This window comes from Aulonocara stuartgranti (genome assembly GCF_965226115.1).
Source record: "Aulonocara stuartgranti genome assembly, chromosome: 17".
NCBI classification, from domain to species: domain Eukaryota; kingdom Metazoa; phylum Chordata; class Actinopteri; order Cichliformes; family Cichlidae; genus Aulonocara; species Aulonocara stuartgranti.
In genome coordinates this window covers 36,651,009-36,671,574 of record NC_138953.1, presented here as the reverse complement: position 1 = coordinate 36,671,574, position 20,566 = coordinate 36,651,009, and the positions used below count along the sequence as shown (strand labels likewise).

The following is a 20,566-nucleotide window of genomic DNA, read 5'->3' as shown; positions in this document are numbered from 1 at the left end:
ATTGATTGCCAAGTCTATAATGTACCTATCGTCTCTTAATAGACTCATTATAGAACTTTAATGCCTGCAGATGAGCTACAGCATTTCCTCTCACTTAAACATAAATGCAGGCAAGCTGAAGGAGTTTTGAGATAGAGTTTATAAAGATCCATCCATCCTTTTTCATAAGTGTGTTTTTTAAACTTAGGCTTGGAGTGGAGCTGGAGCCTTTCCGAGTTAACATTCACCAAAAAGCAAGGTACATCCTGCACATCACTGGGGCCAAATATGAAACTATACTGAATTTTTGCATGCTAAAGGTACTGTCAGTTCTTTTTTAGGTTATTTAATAGGAAAAAAGAATATTGTACCCATAAATATGCATTGATAAATGTGTAATTATGTATTCCAACAAACTGATGCAGTCTCACAAACTTAGAATTAATCCATTAAAAATACATGGTAGAGAAAGGCGGTGCAACCCTTCCATTTCCAGACAGCTACTGAGCTAGCTAAACAACAGCTGGTTATAAGCTAACATTATGCTAGCTAATGTTAGGCCCGAATGTCCTAAAAATCACACTTTTACCCAAACAGTTTGATTAAATCTTTACATCGTGTGAGAGTTTATTTACGTAGTGTTTGAGTATAACAGTGTTATCCTTTTCAAAGAAAACGTGACTAACACCAACTAACATGAGCTAATAGAGGCTAACAAAGGCTAACAGAGGCAAAAATGGCAGCGCTCACCAACATAAGAGCTTGGGATATCCTAACCTCAGTATTTCTGTCATCCAACAGAAGTGATCTTCACTGATTAATCATCTCCTTCCACAAAGCTTTGCTGTCTATTTTTAATTATTTGTCAGTAAATGCTGCTAAGTCAATCATAAAACCAACTTGCCAATCAAGCTTAGCCACCAGTTAGTACCTGTTTTCTGTCTGGCTGTAAAATTACCCGATCAAGCAGTGCAGGTCAGACATTCTTGACCTCTGGTTATTGTCATTTGACCTTCTGAACAAAATGCAGGTCTTACATTGTAGCAGCTGTGAGCTCAGCGACTGTGAACAGTGGCATTATCTGATTAAAACTCCACTTGTTGCAGGGTCACGTGAACTGCCACTCTACCTTACCTTCTGTGTGTCTGAGATAATGTCAGTCTTTCTTTGTAGACATTGACAATCACAAAAGCTCTTTTCAGATAAGGTTGCTTGGTTGTATCTATTCTTGGCTTCTGTTTGTGTTTCTGCTTCTTCTGTACTTAATTCTACTATTCCCCCATGTAAACAACACTCCTATTGATTCGCTATATGGCCAAAGCCTTGTGCAATACACTTAATTGTTTTCTCAGTGGCCAGATAAATACTTATTGTCATATGTCACTGGTGCACCCAAATGAAGTTCTGGTGGATTAGACATTTAAATTCCAGTCTCATGAAAACAGTTAATGGATAGACCAAAACAATCATTTACACTTCAGAGTAATGATTTACAGCCTTGGGTCCAGGAAATTCAGGTTTGTGCTGTTTTCTAACTGAACTGTGCAACATAAAGGTGGCAAAGCCAAGCAGGTACAGAACTCACATTGCAGTCTGAACTAACCACTCCCAGCCCTCCAGGGAAAGCGAGAGTTCACAGAAGTTGTGTTCATTTGCATCTTCCTGTTTCTCATCCACTTTTTCTTTAACTCTCTGCTGAGCCACACTGTTGTTGATTACGTTTAACACCTGGATCTTTATGTTTCTTTAAAAGCTGCTTGCTTTTCTACACATGGCATCAGGAGCATTGTGTTGTAGGTGTGAGCTGTTTGTCTCAACGTGTGAAGACTCACACACGTTATAATGGGGTCACAAGACGAGGCATTTGAAAAGGGAATGAATGGAAGCCTTTTTCAATTTTCCTCTACATGATTCTTGGGTGATTTCAATTATTAACACCTAGTCGATGACTAGAATGAAATTACAGTATTACAACAGGTCATTTTCACTATTCTGAGCTTGTTTATTGGTCTTGTTGCTATGACAACACAAACCGTCAGTTGTGTTTGTCACCCTGTGATTTGATTGGGGGGGGAAAAGTAGCCCTGCATAGGTTTTAGCATCAATGTAACCTTATTTCCAAGTCTAAAAAAAGGTGTAGAAAGAAATGTATTCATTCGCCTGAGGTGTCCAAAAACTCCACTATCATGAGTTTGGCATTAATGTGCTGTAATATGCAACCATCAGGAAAAGTTGCTAGCAGTGATAAAAGGAACTGATGGATTTTGGTACGAGTCGACAACTTGCGTGAAACATTCCTCAGGTATTTTGCTCCATATTAACAGGACAGTTTGAGATTTGATCATTTCGACATTGTGTGTTTATCCTGCTGAAAGCAGTCATCGGAAGGTGGGTGCACTGTGATCTCAAAGGGAAAGACGTGGTTAGTATAAATACCCAGGTTTGATGCTTAATCTGTAGGAGGTGAAATTGTGCCAAGAAAATATCCCCTACACTGTAACACCATTACCAGAAGCCTGAACTGTTCATATAAGTCAGAAAGAAGTCGTGCTTTCATATTCCTCACACCACATTCTGATCTTGTCATCTGAATGTCAGCAGAAATCGAGACTCATCAGACCAGGCAATGCTTTTTTAAATAACACTAGAAGAACATCTTTTTTACTGTAAACCCTGGAGATGGTTGTGTGGGAAAATCCCAGTAGATCAGCAGTTATGGAAATACTCAAACCAGCCTGCCTGGCAAAACATTCACTGTTTGTCTTGACCGTGTCTACATGCTAAAATGTGATTGACCAATCACTTGCATTAACAAACAGGTATACCTTGCATATACACAAGTAGTGTGTTTAAAATATGTTTAAAAAAGAAAATTAGTGTGTCTGTCTTTATTAGCTATTTAGTCAGACTTTGCCTGACTGTGCACCAAAACATTTCAAATCACTGCATATTGGGCAACAAATACTGATATTGATATCTGGACTCTAGTCCTCAACTATATATCTTAAACCACATGTGTATTTCAGACTGGAGGGAAGGATAGCCAGGGGCACAAACAGACGCTTTCAGAGTTCATCCATGTGTGTGATGTGAGGAATGAGCTGGTTTGGCTCCAGAGTCTATTGGTTACAGTTTCCTTACTGGGGGTCCAACAGCTGTCTCTCAATGCCTGACATACTGCTGTTCACTGCAACGTCCAGAACACATCCATCACTCTTCCAACACTCACACAGAGAGCAGCAGTAAAGTCCCCCTAATAGTCGAGACGGGTTAGAAAAGAAATCTAAGCATGTGTAAATTATATTTTGCAGACTGAGCAATTTTATGTTTACTTTTATGTGAATGGGAAAATTTTTTTCCCATTCTTTTATAAAGAAACTCTTACTGAATAAAAGAAACTAATCAGCAGATTCTTTGAAAATAAAATCAAAGCCTTGACATCTGATTGGCTGTTGATGATTCATGACTCTGACTCCATAAGTTGGCCTGATTGTTAAGCTCTTTAAGAAATACACAGATTTTCTTTGAGCTGTGTTGCTTTGTGCTCTTATTTGCTCAACGAGGTGTGTTTTAAGGTCAGGAAAGGCACGTCGAAACAAACCTACCATTTTCCGCTGCACACCTTTCCCACAGATTTTGTGTACAAACACACACGAGGACCATCTGTACCTTTATGATGTCTCTACTCCCAAGTGATCTATAGTGTGCTTTCCGAGGATAGACTGGCATGACTCAAGGCCCATCAGACTTGTGAGATGTTATCAATAAAATAAGAGAGAGAGCAGTGCTGTGGTTAGTTGTGGTTTTGCTTCAGGGGGAAGTCGGTTTAGTGATGATCATCATTTGCCACACACACACACACACACTAACATGAATGCATATACAGTCAGTCTAGTCTTCGCCTCTGTACCTTTTCTACAGTCAGTGGGGTCCAAAAAGCTGCAGGGCTGATAAGGTGGAAATGGCCTATTATTACTAAAGCGATGACAGGAGCTCTGGGCAGGTATGACACACTGGCATACCTCAGAGCTGTCATGTGTTGCACAGCAGTATTCTGTAGTTTTCTCTTGATCACTCACATTGTTGCTACGTAGCACAGCTATACGTTTTTATTCCATAATTCATTTTGCCAAGTGAGTGTGTGGGATGCAAATGTTTTAATGACTCGAATGTTTTTCTTCTGTTTCGTGCTGACTTTTTCGCTGATACCATGGCAGATAGCTAATATCAGCCCATATATAAGTATGGATCCTAATAACTTTAGTTACTTGTTATTAGTTATCATTACCAGATGACATATTATATTTAACTGTTAATCTTGTTAAATATTCCAACTGGAATCCCAACGTTCCAGATTGAGAAATCCCATTCTCTAAAAGTCCCAGCTGCACTAGTTGTAAAGGGTAATACAATAAATCTTTCACTCTTTCCCACCATTTGGCAAATATAGCAAATATCTGGCATTCTATGGATACGTTAATAACTGTGACTAGGGTTGCTGTAACCAGTGTGGATGACTGCAGACCACAGCAGTCTTCTCTCTGACATAGACATACTGGCTGAATATACAGATACAACTGCCCACTATTTTCTACAACTGTGCAAATTCAATGTTGTTTGGTTTTTGGTCTTAAAATGTGGACCTCCCACTTTGATTCAGCAACATCTTGTTAGCTGTAGTTAGTGCCGGATCAACAGGCATAGTTTGGATGTCTTTCGCTGGCTTTTTTTAATCATCTCAGCATTCCAGCTTTTACCACAGGAATGACTTCACCTGTAAGCAAAACCAAGAAACATCCTCATAATTTGACAGTGTGCGTGCTTGTGTGTGCATGTACAGTCATCCTTATCTTCATACACGTAGTGTGTTTTCAGGAAATGCAGATATAATTGTGTAAATTGTTCCAAAGAAACAATGGAGACGCCTTATAAAATGTTCTTGTCCGCCTACTGTTCAGTCAGCATGCTTACACACACACACACACACACACACACAAACCAGAAAACCCTAAGGTCCTGAGTGTTATTACAGTGATCACACTTCTCTTATTTTACCTACAACCCATTCCTCGCTCGGTTTGAATGCATTAAAACATGTCATAGCACAACCTCCAAACTTCAATAACAATCATTTCTTCAAGAGTGATGATGTAGTGCATTTGACAGAGGTGTAGTGCTGAGGCCGTAATTCTTTGGACTATTAAAATTTGTCTCTTTGGGGTCGGCTAAATGGCTGTGTGATGTCGAGGCGTGTCTCTGCAAGCTTAGTCAAAGTCATAATTTACTGTTTCCCCACCCTAATAAATCCCCCATGAGAGGAGGAAGGGGCTGAGAGTAGCAGAATAAAGAGTGAGGGAGAGATTCCTGCCGAGATGTGGTTATTAGTTTGTTTAGCATTGCCTTAAGGTTTTGAATGAATGACAGAATGAAAAATGAGATGAGGGAAAGAAGGAAATGTGTTTAATCAGAAAGCAGCCAATGACCTTATGTTTCCTAGATCTGCTAATTTCCAGTCAATGAGTATATAAGGACTTAGACTACGCAGATAGACTGTATATATGTCAGATAGTATTTACGGGGTGATGTCATCCACTGATTTATGGACTGCTGTTTTCAAACCCCAAGTCTTCATCTTGCTTTTTTAGAAAAGTGACCATATATATGGATGAGAGGGTGGAATGGAGGGTAAAGCTCTCAGCTAACACTAGCTAACTAGCCAGCTTAGTTAGCAAAGGTGAATCCATAGCCTGTACAGGTAAACCAGTCACACATACCATCTAATAGTGCTAAAATATAATAATATACTACAAGAATGGCAATCAAAGTAGGCAAAAAGTCAGTGGAGAGGTTCATACAGTGATTTCTAAACACTGAGATGATACATAGCAGACAGCTAGCAACTATTGGTCAGTGTTAGCAACCTTAATACAGTTCACAGGTGAGTTTACTATACTATAAATCATACTATACTGTATAGATTACTATAAAGAACTGTAAAGAACAGCATGTGGGCCCTGATCCAGAATGTGGCCCATTTATTGATGACCTAGGCCCATAGCAGGGGTGTCCAACTCCAGGCCTCAAGGGCCGGTGTCCTGCAGGTTTTAGATGTGTCCTTGATCCAACACAGCTGATTTAAATGGCTAAATTACCTCCTCAACATGTGTTGACGTTCTCCAGTAATGAACTAATCATTTGATTCAGGTGTGTTGACCCAGGGTAATATCTAAAACCTGCAGGACACCAGCCCTTGAGGCCTGGAGTCGGACACCCCTGCCCTAGAGTGTTATTTAGCTGCATTAATAGCAGACGCCAGTGAAATGAAAAATCAACTGTACTGTTGTTATACCGTCTAATACAGTAGACATGTAAGCAGATGCTCAACAGGTAAGCTGTTGAAACTAATACCTCTCACTACCACCCCTTCTTTCTTTCCTGAAGCTGACTCACTATCACACACTGTTCCTGTCATGCATGTCAGCCAGTACAATACAGTGACATCTAAGTGACCCGGGGTTGGAGAAGAGAAAGGGAGGAGAAAAATGAAGCTAAGAGAAGAAAAAGAGGAGAGTGATACAGGGAGAGGGATGCGAGTTCTGGCGGCGATAAGAGTTGGAGTGAAGAGAGTGAAATGAGGTAAAGTAAGAATAGGAGGGGGGAAGAGAGAAGAAAGAGATTAGGGGGGCAATCTCCATTTTTCTACCCGCACATTCCCTCTTTTACTGACTTCAAAGAAACTCCTGGTGAGAAGGAATTATTCCTCTCCGCTCAACCGTACTGCTTTGTTACACTGCTGTTTTCGCTCCTCTAGCCCTCTCCCTCTGCAGCCCCCATCGAGGCTGCATTTACTTATTGCTTCCACAGAGAGTAGTCTTAGTAAGAGCTCTGTTCAAAAGCTTTTAATGGTGCCGTGCTTCTTTGTTTCTCTCTGGTTATGAAAGCAAAGATGTCCACTCCAAAACAAAAACAAACACGATGAAATTAAACCCACTATTAGCCTTGACAATAAAGAACGGACATGTAACGTAAACAGCAGTCGGTTCAAAAATTCACCCAAGCTGCCCTCCGCAGTATTTATCTTTAATCCAAGAATGAGAGCGAGTAAGATGTCACAGATGTGGTTCGGATGGGTGGCGGCACGGGGCCAGGGGAGGATAGAAACATCAAGAGATCAGCTGGCAGCCAGCAGCTCCAGGTGGGCCGGATGAGTCCGAGCAGCAGTGAGACATCTGCCTCTGTTTCAGCGCTGTTTTGGACTGCTTGCTGGTTTGCTGGTGACTAACTGATAAACTGAACGCATGAATGAATCAGTGAGCTTTGACTGCTTCACTTGCTGCCTTGCTGACTTATTTAAACACTAAATAGAATTCATGAATGACTCATTGATTGAACAAATGTTTGGCTGGGAGACCAACTGGCTAGCAGAAACTAACAGCTGATATACGGCATATGTTGCTACTGTGGGTCAGTCAGGGGAGTTAGCCAAAGGAAGCTAGCAATGAGACTTCTTGTTTTATGTATGCATACCACTCCATACCACTTTAGATTAAAAACTACAATAAAGAGAGGTAACTGCATACCATCACTATATATACCATAGTGATTTTTGTTCTGAGCATCTCAAAGGTCACACCTTAGTCCATTAAAGATTGTGATAGCTCAGCATTTGTGGTGCTGTCTTCTGATAATTGTTAGCTTTCACTCTTCAACTGTCAGCATCAAAGTTCTGCTTAATACATTAACAATTTATAATATTTCTGTAGACTTCCTGAAGTTGACAGCAGGGCTGAGAGCAAACCTCCAGGCCTCAATCACTCAACAGGAGAACAGAGGATGAGACATTTTTACTGTGGCTAATTAGGAATGAAAACTAACAATTATAGCAGTCTGCTTTTGTGAAAGTTATTTTATTCCCTCATGTTTGATTTGCTTTTTCCTGTCCTGGTAAAAACAGCAAATGAGGAATGTCAGCTATTCTTTTCATCCTTGTAACTAGCAATCCTGCCACTTGCTTGGGGTCCAGGTATCTTAAAAAAGGGGGAGGATATGTGTGCTTGAAGAAAAAACTAGCCTAATAAGTAAGCTGTCAGAGATAAAATATTATATGTATGCAAAGATCCCTGAAAGATCAATTTTAGCCGGTAAAATTATAAATAAGTCAGGGCATTTTACCCAAAGAATGTCATTGTTTTGTGGGTTTTTCCCCTTTCCTTTAGTGCACTTTGGCTTTTTGTGTATAAAAAATGAAGCTGTAAAGTCTCAAGCACATGCCAAACATAGGTATCCCCTCTCCTACAGAAAACACATTTTCCTAAATGCAAACTTTGTCTTATTTGTAGCCCACGTGGTCTTTCTGCACCTTTCTACATCACTATGTAATGCATATGCTATAATGTTCAAATGGTTTTGAACATTATAGCAAATTAATCTGTTTTAATGGACCTGAGTGTGAGCATTTTATGTTAACCTTAAGTTGCAGCTTTACTAAGCTTTAGTTAGTGCACCCGAGAGCTTCAGTCCTCATATTCAAGTGTTTATTGAAGAATGGGTTTCATATAATTTCAGCATTTATACTCTGCATAAAATGCCATTTATCACTTACCTTTTTTGGCATCTTAGGTTTCAGTATTATATGTCTATTGGTGTGAACTTCTTTCGTGATAACAGTTAAGCTTCAGATGAGATCACTTCACTCTTATTGTCCCTTTATTCTGGCAGCTTGTGTTTTTGTGGGTGGAGTTTTGGCACAGGGCTTCTTTAATGCCAGCAGGGGTGGAGGGAGGATGGGGTACACAGCAGGCATTCAGCAGGTGCTGACGGCGGTATTCAGGGACGTTGGAGGGGTCAGTGTCTCCCTAGCTTTGTCCTAGCGGTAATGGCGAAACGTATTCACATTTATGCATTTGAACACACACACAGTCACACGCAAATGCCTCCAAGATTTGCCCGACTCTCTATTTAAACTGACACAAGTCTCATGGTTTCCCTGGGCGACCCTCGTATACCCCACCCCCTTCTTTTTTTTCCTTCTGCGCTTTGTTGAAAAGAGCCAATCGTGCGTTGGCTGGTAACTAGGCACCCTATTTATCAGTAACCAGCACCAACAATAACTGTAACCCGACACCTCCTTTGAGAGAAAGAGACAGAGGAAAGCAGAAAGATTTGGAACAAGACAACGAAAGAAAAGTATGCAAAGAGATAAAAACGGAAGAAAAAAATTTCCAGAAAAAAAATCTGTTGATGATTATGTTATGTTATGTCTTTAGCATTATCTTATGTCTTTGAATATATTTTAAATGTTATGGGTACTCTTCTAAAATACTTTACTAGTTCAAATCTTAAAATTTTTACTCAAATACCATCCCTAATAAAACTGAATAACACATACAGATTTGCAGGATGACAGATGGGATAAGCGAGGGAAGGCAGCAACTAACGAAAGAAGCAGAGAGAAAGACGGGATCTAGTGTCAGTGTAACAGATACGTGGGTCCTATTAGGCCATTCATGGCTGGGTAGCTCTTAAGAGAGCGGTGCGAGCCGACCTGTTGGGAGGCTTTTGATCAGCGTGCACCTCCCACCAAACCAACTATTTGTCTGCTGTCAGCTTATCAAATTGGGATCACTGATAGAGAGTGCATGAGAGGAAGAGCAGCATGTGCATTTAAATACGTGTGTGCACTGTTGGGAATTAGATAAATGCTAATCTGATTTAATTTTTTTGCATTCATATATGTGTATAATCATATTTGTTTGCACTGGCTGCTTGAAATGTGACAGCACATGTTTGTGTGTGAGGAGATTGTGTGGGCAGAGCAAGAGCTCTGGTTTGGGCATGTGTGTGTGTGTGTGTCTGCATGCACACACACACATTCCTGGTCATAGCTGAGTGATCCCTTCCACTGAAACAGAGAAAGGCCCATTTGACTCTTCACCTTTTCTGTGATCTGTTGAATGGGGACTTTGGAAAGATCTTATACTGCTAATACTAATCAGCCGCCACACACAGACTGACGGGACTTTCGCCATGGTGATACATCAGTGGCTACTAGCTATCCCTGTCCATGAAGACCATTACTGCATGTGTCTGCGCCTGTGAGCGTGCATCCCATGTCCTACTTTACATATGAAAGGTAGGAAACTTTAATATAGACAAGCTTAAACCAAAACTATCATATCAAAGGATAGACTTTTAGAATTGCCTGATAACAGGCTCAAAAGAATATTGCAGGAGATCATTAGAACTCACTGCAAAACATAATGAAATGAAATCAAAGGAAATGTATCCATGGTTCTTATGCTAATAGCCTGGCAAAATTCCAACAATTCATATCTTTAATTTGATGTATTGCATCAAGTCAAATAAAAAAACTTAATTTTTTGTTTTATTTATTTCTGTTCTGTTTTGTAGAGCCCAAATTCGGTTAAAATATGAATATTATTCCATCTGCAGTAATTCATATTTGGTGGCGTGGTTCTGTTTTGGGACCTCCCAGACTTTCCATGTGCATATATGGAGAGGAAAAAAGAAAGGACAGCAACATTATCCCATAAATAACATGGCAGTTATCAAGTCAGAAACAGCGTGATTAGCATGAAATGGTAGAGGGTTGCAAAGTGGCTTGCAGCAACTGTATGTAGGCTGAAGCAGTTTAAACGTCTGTTTCCATATGAAATTTTCCAGTAGAGTTGGCTGACATTGACTTTGCAGGAAGAACTGAAGAACACAGGCCTGTTAGAGTTGTGGTGACGACGTCCTGCATCATAAGTACAACAACCTAAATTGGATGACTTGCAAGAAGTCACGCTGCACATAGCTGTGGCTTAGGCTTTTCTTTAAATTCTCTACTTTCACAAAGAAATGCTACATTCATTGTTCATGGGCATTTTCATTTGAGGAAACTGGACTTTATATAATATGAAATATGACTAACAGGTTGAAGATGAAAACAAGATAAAAAGTAATTTTATGTAAAAACTCAGTTACTATTATCATCGCTTCTTGAGTTTGCAGCTCAATCTAGCACACCGAAACTATCTGAACATTCATGCTCACTGGTAAACATTGTGTCACTCTGTTGCTGTTACACTTGGTAATTGGTAGGACACCTGTTAAAAACATGTTATTTTGTATTGTAACCCAACCCTGTTGCATTGCTCTCTTTTAAATAAGGAACTGTTTTATGTAAATTAAAACTGGACGTTATTTTCGAGTGGATTCTTTTCACCTTCTAGTCATGACAGGCCATAATTATGCTCACTGTAAGTGTTATACGATGTTAAGATCCACCCAACAGAGTTTGGACTTATATCAGAGCTTTTAAATCGATGTGTTCTTTGCCTCAGTTGATATAAGCTGTTTCGCCATACATCTCAGCACTTGATCTGAGTAGTATTTGAAGTGTTTGAAGTTATTATTTTCTTCATTTAATTTCCTTTGTTTCCCAATTTATTAAAACATGTACCACAAAGTTATTGTACAGTTGATAAGTTAGCACTCAGATCTATCTGTGAAACCAGTTGAAGGTCTCCTGAGGAAACCGTGTGACAGTTAACCTTTGGATTAGAAGAGACTGCATGAATAATAGAAAATAACAGGCAATTTGTAATAAAGTCATCAATTAACTTGTCTCTTAGAGTAAGACAGAGAACCAGTTCCCAGATCATTTCTCTGTCTTGTTAATTTACCTTCAGAATGGGGTAAAACTGCTCAGACTTTTGCCATAGGGGATTGTTCTCTCCTTTTTTCTTTTATTTGCTCTTGTATCATCTTGTGAAAACATAGCCAGACTGTGCTTGGAAGCTGTGACCTTTGAACCTGTAATAAGCTGAAATGGAGGGCTTTAAGTTGATTAGCTGACTGAGGAGAGCGACGACTTGGGAAGACAGATCGAGAGCAGAGACAACTAAAATACCAAAGTCCCAGAGTGCTCAGCTAAGTGGATTTAAAAGGGCTTTAAAATCAATTATAAAAGCAGTGCTGCACTGAGAGAGATTTGATAGCACTTTCGATTGCCTGCACATTTGTAGTGCTAATGTTGGGTGATAGCTCACTCTCGAGCTTGGGCTTCCTCCAGTCGTAATGTTGTGCAACACAACTGGTGTTTGGCTTTCTTAAATGTCATTATTGACTTTGTGTGATCCAGGCAAGGGTAAGCGCCACATGACATCTACCTAATTTTGAAGAGAAAGAATTTATGTCTCATTGATTTACACTGGGTGGATGAGTAAATTTGTTTCCCCAAAATGTTCCCTCCTCTTTTTCACTTCCCATCCTCCCATCTCGAGGGTATTCTCAATCTAACACCAGAATGTGATGTCAGTCACTACCAGGTAATGATTGTATCATCAAGAATCTTGTCACAACAACAAACCGGATGCCTTTTCTTCGCTCAATCTTTGATTTCAATTTCATGTCCAAATCTGCACTCCTGGCCTGTGATTAATTACCATTTTATGGCAGTTGTCTACAAGGCGATGAGCTAACAAGTACACTAATACCAGTCACCCCTCAGGCACAAAATCAAGCCAGGCGTTCATTTGGGCTCATTTTCATTGTCTAGCCTCCCTATCCGGGCTTGTTTAGCATTGTCTGGGAAGGAACAGGGCTTCTATTCTTTTCACCCCTTCTCTCCCAGGGATCCTAAATGGGACATAGATATTCTAGCCGGGTGGGTTCTTGGCCTGGCACTCGATGCCCCTGAGTGCTCTGCTTAAGCACTGCCACTAAGGGCACTTGTGGAGAGCTTGTGAAAGTCCATTCTGATTAAAGGTGAAGGTGGAGGAGTAGTTGATACAGCAGTGGGAGCTTTTGAACTCCCTTGTGTGGCAAGTCAAAGGTTTTATACAGGGGGAGTTTCCCCCATAGTACACCCTTACAGATATGTGGGTAGGACCAAGAAGAAGAGTATATAAAATTTAATCCAACATTGTTCACCACGGTTTTTATGACTTAATGCTGAGATCAGAAAACATCTGTTATAATAGCGTTAAAAAACTCAACAGGACAGATCAAACTGGCACGAAAGATCTGAAAAAAAATTCTAATTTCTTTGTGTTGAGACGTCGCTAGGCTTCTCAGATGCAGCATCGGGTATCACTCATATGACACACTATATGGGATAAAACTATGAACTTTTGGGTACGATGCCCATTTTTGTCCCTAACTTTGTCTGTGTTACTGACACAACAACAAAAACAAGAGTATCTGACACCCTGGGATGAAAATAAGTTGGTCTACAACAGGTGTTTCTTCAAGTGTTACTCCACTCCACTTTATAATGTACCCAAACCAGCATTTCACAGTTTTTGAAAAAAGTTTTTTAATATATTATAAAACCAATTTTGGAAATATTTTTATTTTTAGGAGAGAAAAAAGGTGGTTTTACTGAATGTGGACATGACATGGGGCTATGTGGCTACTTTTGTTATGCATTTTTTTTAAATTGTTCTTTTGATACTAAATCATGTGTACAGATGGTTCAAATAAGTTTGTCATGAGACATAGAATTTCAAACTTGAAATTGATACCTAGGAAATTATGCAAAATTAAAAGGCACATCTTTTAAAATAAAGATTCAAACAATAAAGCTACAGATCTGTTTACTTCCTGCGGTTCTGGTGTCTTGGCACCACATTTCAGTGCTGATCTGATTGGTTCGGTAAGGTCTGCTGCCACTGTTTCTGTCTAGTTGCTGCTTTCTTGGCTTCAATCAAGGATTTAAAGAAAGTCGCACTTGAAAAATAATTGTGTTCTGTTAAATTAATACTGTGTAAAAACAGGCTGTACTGATAACGTTTTCTTCCTTAGCTGCAGCATTAACATTATCATTTTAATGCTTTAATGCTAATCCAATAATAATTTTTAGCATCAGTAGTATTAAAGTGAATATTTTTTTGACAACCCTACTCAGTACGTACCAACAGTAGTCGAGAACAAGAAGTACCGGTTTTGGTTTTGAAAAGTACAGTTAGTTAGTTAAGTTAGTCTACACTGGCATTATATGTGTTATAGCATAATGCTATATAATGAGTTAGGCTGTAACAGATATCTTCCCTATCTGGAAGATATCTGCTGACAAATATCTTAACAGTGGGACAGGTCAAAAAAGAGATAAAAATGAAGTGGACAGTGGAACCTTCATGGTTTATTTCTCATCTAAGAGTAACTTTTGGATAGTCATCAAAAAAACAAAGGAAACACGTTGTCACTGTGACCAAAAGAGAACTACCACTGAACTGGTGGGCAGCTTAAAGCAAGCGGGCTCTCTAATGTGAGCTGTACATTTGTGCCGTGGGACCCAAAAGTTCATTCTCTCTGACATCCCACCTGTTTGCCTTCTGTTTGATTTGTTCTCTCACTGATCCTGGTTCAGTCAGTGTGTCTGCGTGTAATCCCACCTGTTCTCCGGCTGTGGCCAGGATGTTATCTTTCTGACAGCCTGAGCGCTCAACCGTCCACCCAACACCCATACCTCACAAACGCCCCTTCCCTACTCCACCACTCAGTGCAGGGGTGAATGGAGTCTTTTGTATACTTTTTTAGGGGGTTTCTGATAACTTGAAGAAACGATATAAATTAAAGGAAAGGGAATCGTACTAATACGATGGAATGCTAATGGTCACTACAGTCAGAGAAGGATGGAAGGTGCTTTGTGTAACACCCTGAGAGCTACAAGATAACCCCGTCCCTGCAGTTAATCAGCTTCCCTTTCAACTACTGCATGTGAAACAACATGTGGTATAATACTGCCTTCCTCCCTATCTCTCACTGTCTCCGTGTCCAGAGATTCTCTCCTCTTTCCCTCCCTTTTCCCCCCTGTCCGTATGATTGCAGGGCCGCTCTCCTGTCAGCTTTATCGCCACGTGTCAGTGTGAGGGTTCAAAACCTAGCCTCACTCTCTCTGCAACACTTTGATCAAATAGGCATACCTGAGAAAAAATATGGCCGACAGATTATGGCAGGAGATGAGAGGGGCTTTCGCTGAGTGCTTCCAGATATGAGAGAAAACACTCAAACTCATGAGCAGGCGAGTGGCTGCAGAGTGAAGCTCCATAGCGCTGAAGGGGAGAGCTGTGATAGCGAGGTATGCTTGGCTGCAGTTGAACTTTTGTGCTCTTCCTCCAGAAATCACTTTGTCAGAGTGCAAGAATTTAACCTCTTGCATGAAGTTAGGGTTAGGTTGTTTTGAGATGTCAGGGAGGGGGGAAAAGGCACTGTTATAATGTGACCTAACAGACTTTTCTTAGAACCAGTAAATTATTATTTCTTTCTGTATCTGTTAACCTGCTGCCTGTGACATTCCTGCAGTTAACCCCTGGTTAACCCATGTTTGCATTTAAAATGACCACTTTGTCATAGTTAAACATTTAACTGTAAATCATGCTTTGTTATGGGATGCATAATAAAGGGCGGGGGATACAGCATATTTTCTTTAGCTTAATTGTATCAGTGCATGGACACCAAATTTTACTAAATAAAAGCTATCTTGTAAATAGTCTGAGACTACTATGAACTCGAGGGCTCATCTCATGTACCGTGTTCCTGAAATAACGTTAGCCAAGCAAACTTACATTAAATCAGCTCAACCAAAAAATACTTGAGACACTTAGCTTGACAAAGCTGCTTCCTAATACAGAGCAAGCTGATGGATCAGTCACACGAGTAAAAATAGGACAATGACCTCATTGCAACTACAAAAAAAAAGATGGCGTCTGGTGTTTAAGTTGAATTTTTTCACATTCTGCGATGGATTACAGCTTGTGCACATTCATGACCACGTTCGATCGCAAAGTGTTTGCACAGGTCACTTGACAGGAGGCAACCTTTCTGCTAACAGTTGCAGTCTGACCTGGATTGCTCTGAGAGCAATCGCTCTCAGAGAGACTGTTGAAAGTTTGCAAATAATTGCTATCCAATTTACAAATGCAGACATTTGCAGACCAACGTGTTGCCATTGGGACTCGACTCTGGATATGTTCCTATAGAGCTCGAAGGTTGCTGAGCTCAAATGTGATAGTTAAATGTGATTTTTTTTTTTATGTAGAAAGCAACAGTGATTTTGATTTTCAACAATTTGCACACTGAGTCCAACTGAGTTCATTTCTAGTTTTAGGGTCACTCTTTCACTTGTTTCAGGTGGTACTGTGCTGCATAGGCATTTCTCATTCATTTCCTGCCCTCACAAATGTCCTTTTTCCGCTCATCTTTTTTTTCTGCTATGCTGGCTTTAAGTCTTTTGATTGATGACCCATTGATTGAGCTAACCTAAGTTACTCTTTGCAGTGTGCTTTCCCTCCACATTCAGCATACAGGATGTCTGTACGTGTGTTTGCAGGCTGCTGATATGTGATCCAATGTTGGCGCCGGTTGCTGTGAGAGAGAAGAAGAGAGGAAACGAGAGGAGACTTGACATCTTGCTGGACAGACGAACAGAACAGTTGTAGATTATTGTCGAGGGGAAGGCTTCCTTTGAGGAAAGCTAAAACGTTTTAATGAAGCACATAAAGAGGGCAGAGCGGACTAGCAAAAAGATGAGAAAGATCAGTTCAGAGCACCTGAAAGTTATTGTTCTGGGCAGCGTTTCCTATTGGTGGGCTGGAAAAAGAAGGGAAAAGAAAACGGAAAAGAGAAAAAGAGAGGGTGGAACGTTGCCAGCTTGCCTTATTCAAAGAGTCTCTGTGTTAGATCACCTCTGAAGTCAAGCTTGGCGTTTGTTTTCCCCTCCTGATAGGCTGAAGGTGTTCAGGTGTGTCCAAGAAGGAGGGGCTGTTGTTTGAATTTCAGCCCAGTGATTGGCTGCAAGCCAGTAAAGGTTACAGGCTTTGTATTGGTTCAAAAATTTTAAACTTTTTCTTCTAAACCAGAGGCAGAAGAGAAAAAAAAGAGAAAACTGAAGGGAAAAATTAGCTTAAAGAACAACCTATAAAACGAACTGTGCTGGAATATAGAGAATTTTCACAACCCCCCCGTCTCCTTACAGGTTTCCGTCTTTTCTAATAGGGCACGTCCCCTGTGGTTGTGGCATTTTAAGCTCTCAATTGCCATTCTCTTTAGTCAGAAATAAATATAAATGCCAGCAGGATGGATTTATCTTCAGAGGGGAAGCTAAAATGAAAAGATGTATAAAATAGCGTTCTAATGTTAGAGAGGAAAACGTGTGTTAGCATCTACCTTTCAGTGGGGGCTGATGGGGGGAAATGTGTGTGTGTGTGTGTGTTTCTCTCTGGTGGGCTTGTCACCTCTCTGAAAGCTGCCACAGATACAAATGTCTTGTTTGTTTTCTGTTGTTTTACTGCCCGCCCTCCCCTGACTAAACACCGGCGCTGGCTTTTACACTGTTCAGACAGTTGCCACCAGAGTTGAAAGGGACTACAGCGTGACCTCATGAGCACAGGTTCAAACTGTAAGGCTTAATAGTGCTACCTACTAGTGGTTGATGTAAATCAAAGTGAAGCTGAACTGCAGCGTAAGCACATTTCTACTTTTCAACAACCACAGACGTTTGCATTTATGCGAGCATCTTGTTTGTTTTTGCACACATTGTGACCGTCACGGTGACAGCTGGCCACAATGTGTGTCAGCTCTCTGGGTTTGACATGACAGCGCCAACCACAAACACAGAGTGCGTGAGTTAGCGGGAACAATTCAGTACAATTCAATTTTATTTTTATAGCGCCAAATCACAACAAACAGTCGAGCCGCTTTATTGCAATATTACTGAGCTGGATCCTGCTGGAGGTTTCTTCCTAATAAAAGGGAGTTTTTCCTTCCCACTGTCGCCGAGTGCCAGTTCATAGGGGATCATCTGATTGTTGGGGTCTTCTCAAGGAGATAGACAGCCTTTCTACTTTTAAGAAAAATGTGGTCAGGGAAGCACACTGACTGTCGATCGACACAAGGTTTTTATGTGTATACATCCATGTGTGTGTGTTTGTTTGTGTGTGTGTGGTCAGTTGTCACCGGTGTGGCTTGCCTCACAGTTCTTTATCAGGTCTTATCACCTCTGCAGACCTCACCACCTGCAAAGCATGTGTGGCCCATTGATGAGTCTCCTTTTCTGTTGTTTATCTCTAATCTGTGTTTTTCATATTTATTGACGCTGTAAGACTGTAAAGGTGCAATAAGTGAGTCACAATGTAGCCTGAACGTGCTGCCTATCATTACTGAACTTAGCCAGTCAATCAAGCAGTGCAGAATATTGCCAGCTAATTAAGATAAGGGAACGTGTATATAATAAACTGTTTCCATCCAAAGTGGCCAGCAGCACGGCTTGCATGCTGCTAGCTTGTTTTTAATCAGAGGGTTGTCTATTAAAACATTGCAGACCTGTTGGCACCTATGTGTGACTGTGGTGTGTCTGTCTGTGTGTGAGTTTGTGTGTGGCATACTTACGCAGAATGTGTTTTTCCATGCCGTCGGCTGCCTGTGACACACCCTTTCCACAGTCCAGCCCATCCTCTGCATGTGTGTGATCCCATGTTAGCAGCTGGTGGGCTCTATAAATAGCCTGGCCTGAGATGTCTCTGGAAAACCAAAGGAAACAAACACCTTGTGAAACCTTTAAAAATGTAAATACTTGTTCTTGCATTATTTCTTGGCCAAAAGGTCATAATGAACGCAGAATTGTCACACTGTGTCGATTACGATTGACTATCCGTCAGTGCATGGCCAATGTGAGATTTGCCTTACAAATTCTATTATGTTTTCTGTCATGGTCCATCACTTTTAGACCCAGTGCCAGGCTCCCACAGCGCTCTTTGGTGTTACTGCTCATATGCCGCTCACACGGTCTAAGAAGCTAACAATTTGTAAAGATCTACCTGTTTTACCATAAGGGAAAACAATAAAATATTGTGTCTACACCTATTATGTATGCTTAGGCAGTTATTTGATGATGCCGCTAGGCCTCTCTGGTATAATGTCTTCACTTGGCACTGGAAGTGTACAAAATCATCAAGCAATCAAAGTCGAAAATCAGTTCCTAAAAGATAACTTCATATATTCTCTATATTTTATTGCATCTGTGCAGGATATGTGTATTTAAGCATACCAGGTGATGGATTTCTTGCAGCAAGTGAGATAACATTGTCCTCCCAGAGACACACTGAGAGGCAGGTGCTGAAAACTTTAGAGAAATAAACACACTGGCTAGCAGCTACTCTAGCAGCTAGCCTGTTAGTGCTGTGCTGAATGAGCACTTCCATTCCAGCACATTACAGCAGTCTGATAAAGAGCAGCTGCTGTGTAATTTCACTGCCCTGCAGAGTGACGTTAATGTGTGTCTACACTTGTGTGTTCGTTTTGTTTTATCCGTGCCGCCGATGATTCCCTTACAATCCCTGGAGCCCCAACGTAGCAGTTTCTCGGTTGCTTTGAAGTAGCCGACCCCCATGTTGCTTCCCATTGTGAGTTATTCATCTGTGTGTGGTTGGAAATGACCTCCAGTCTGGTTAGCAGGCATCCAGAACTCGCTTGTCCGCACCCTGCTCTGACTGACATCTGTGCATCTTCATGTGTGCGAGAAGAGTTTAAGTGCCTGAGAAGTGATCTCATGCAAGCCTGAGAGTGACAGGGCACCTGTGGTCGGACCTCACCGTGAACCCGAAAACACATATGACACACTCATGTGCTCATGGACTAGCAAAGCTGTGCAATGCGACCCATCTCCCTTCGTAGCTTCAACAGTATTATCCCCCACCAGCAAATTTCATCTGGCCCCACCACCTGTTGCCTGCTGTATTTCACTCAGGCCAAGAGCCTTCTGTTTCCCTTCATAAGCAACAGAGCTCTGCAAGAAGTAGGCATGACCCTGGGGGCGGCAATCCTAGACTAATCTAATTACTCCGAGTCAAGGCTTGAATAAGATTGAGTCTACACCAACTTGAAATTTCTTAACTCAATCTAGCAGCAAAAGTGTTACACAGTAAACAAGTCAAGCTGTCAAGCAGTAGTGCAGATTTGGGATTGGGTCCAGACAATGTGGCTTAAAGGTACTCCATGTAGCTGAGACATACTTAATAGTGGCTCCCAGGCACAATAACCTGAGAAATTACAAATTATTCATTTTGCTTTTGAAAACAGTTTTGTGAACTTCTCATTTAAGAACTATTAAAAGTTCCTGAAGGGCAGAGTTTTTAGCTGCGCATTAATAAGCTGGCTAACTATTGCTAATAAAATTAGCCATGGATGACTGTCATTTTATCTGATGAAAAAAAATACAATGCCTGTTTTCATCCCACCCCACGGTTTATAAACTTGTACCAGAATGTAAGTGGAATGTAAATCTGCTGTTTACTCTTTGAGAAACATTACGAATTCATATGATGATGGCTAATTAGCAAGCTAACTATTGCGAAAAAAGGCTTGATAGCAATGTTCCCTCTAATTTTTCACGTGTCTGAGCGAACGCACAAACTCCCTGAGCGTCCCTTGGACCACTGTGAGCAACAGCAGACGTGTGCACTGTGGTCACGCCAGCGTTGAATCCATCCAAGTTACATGGTTTATTAAAATAATCAAATCACAGCATTTACATTTATGTTAGACTACTTTTAATTAAGTACTTTAGCCCACTTACAATGAAAAT

General features: G+C 40.7%; 1 protein-coding gene across 9 annotated transcripts in view; it reads left to right on the top strand.

Annotated features, from left to right (window-relative positions):
* Window positions 1-20,566, top strand: part of celsr1a (cadherin EGF LAG seven-pass G-type receptor 1a) — a 97,494-nt gene that overhangs the window by 18,708 nt on the left and 58,220 nt on the right. The gene's annotated exons all lie outside the window — the stretch shown is intronic.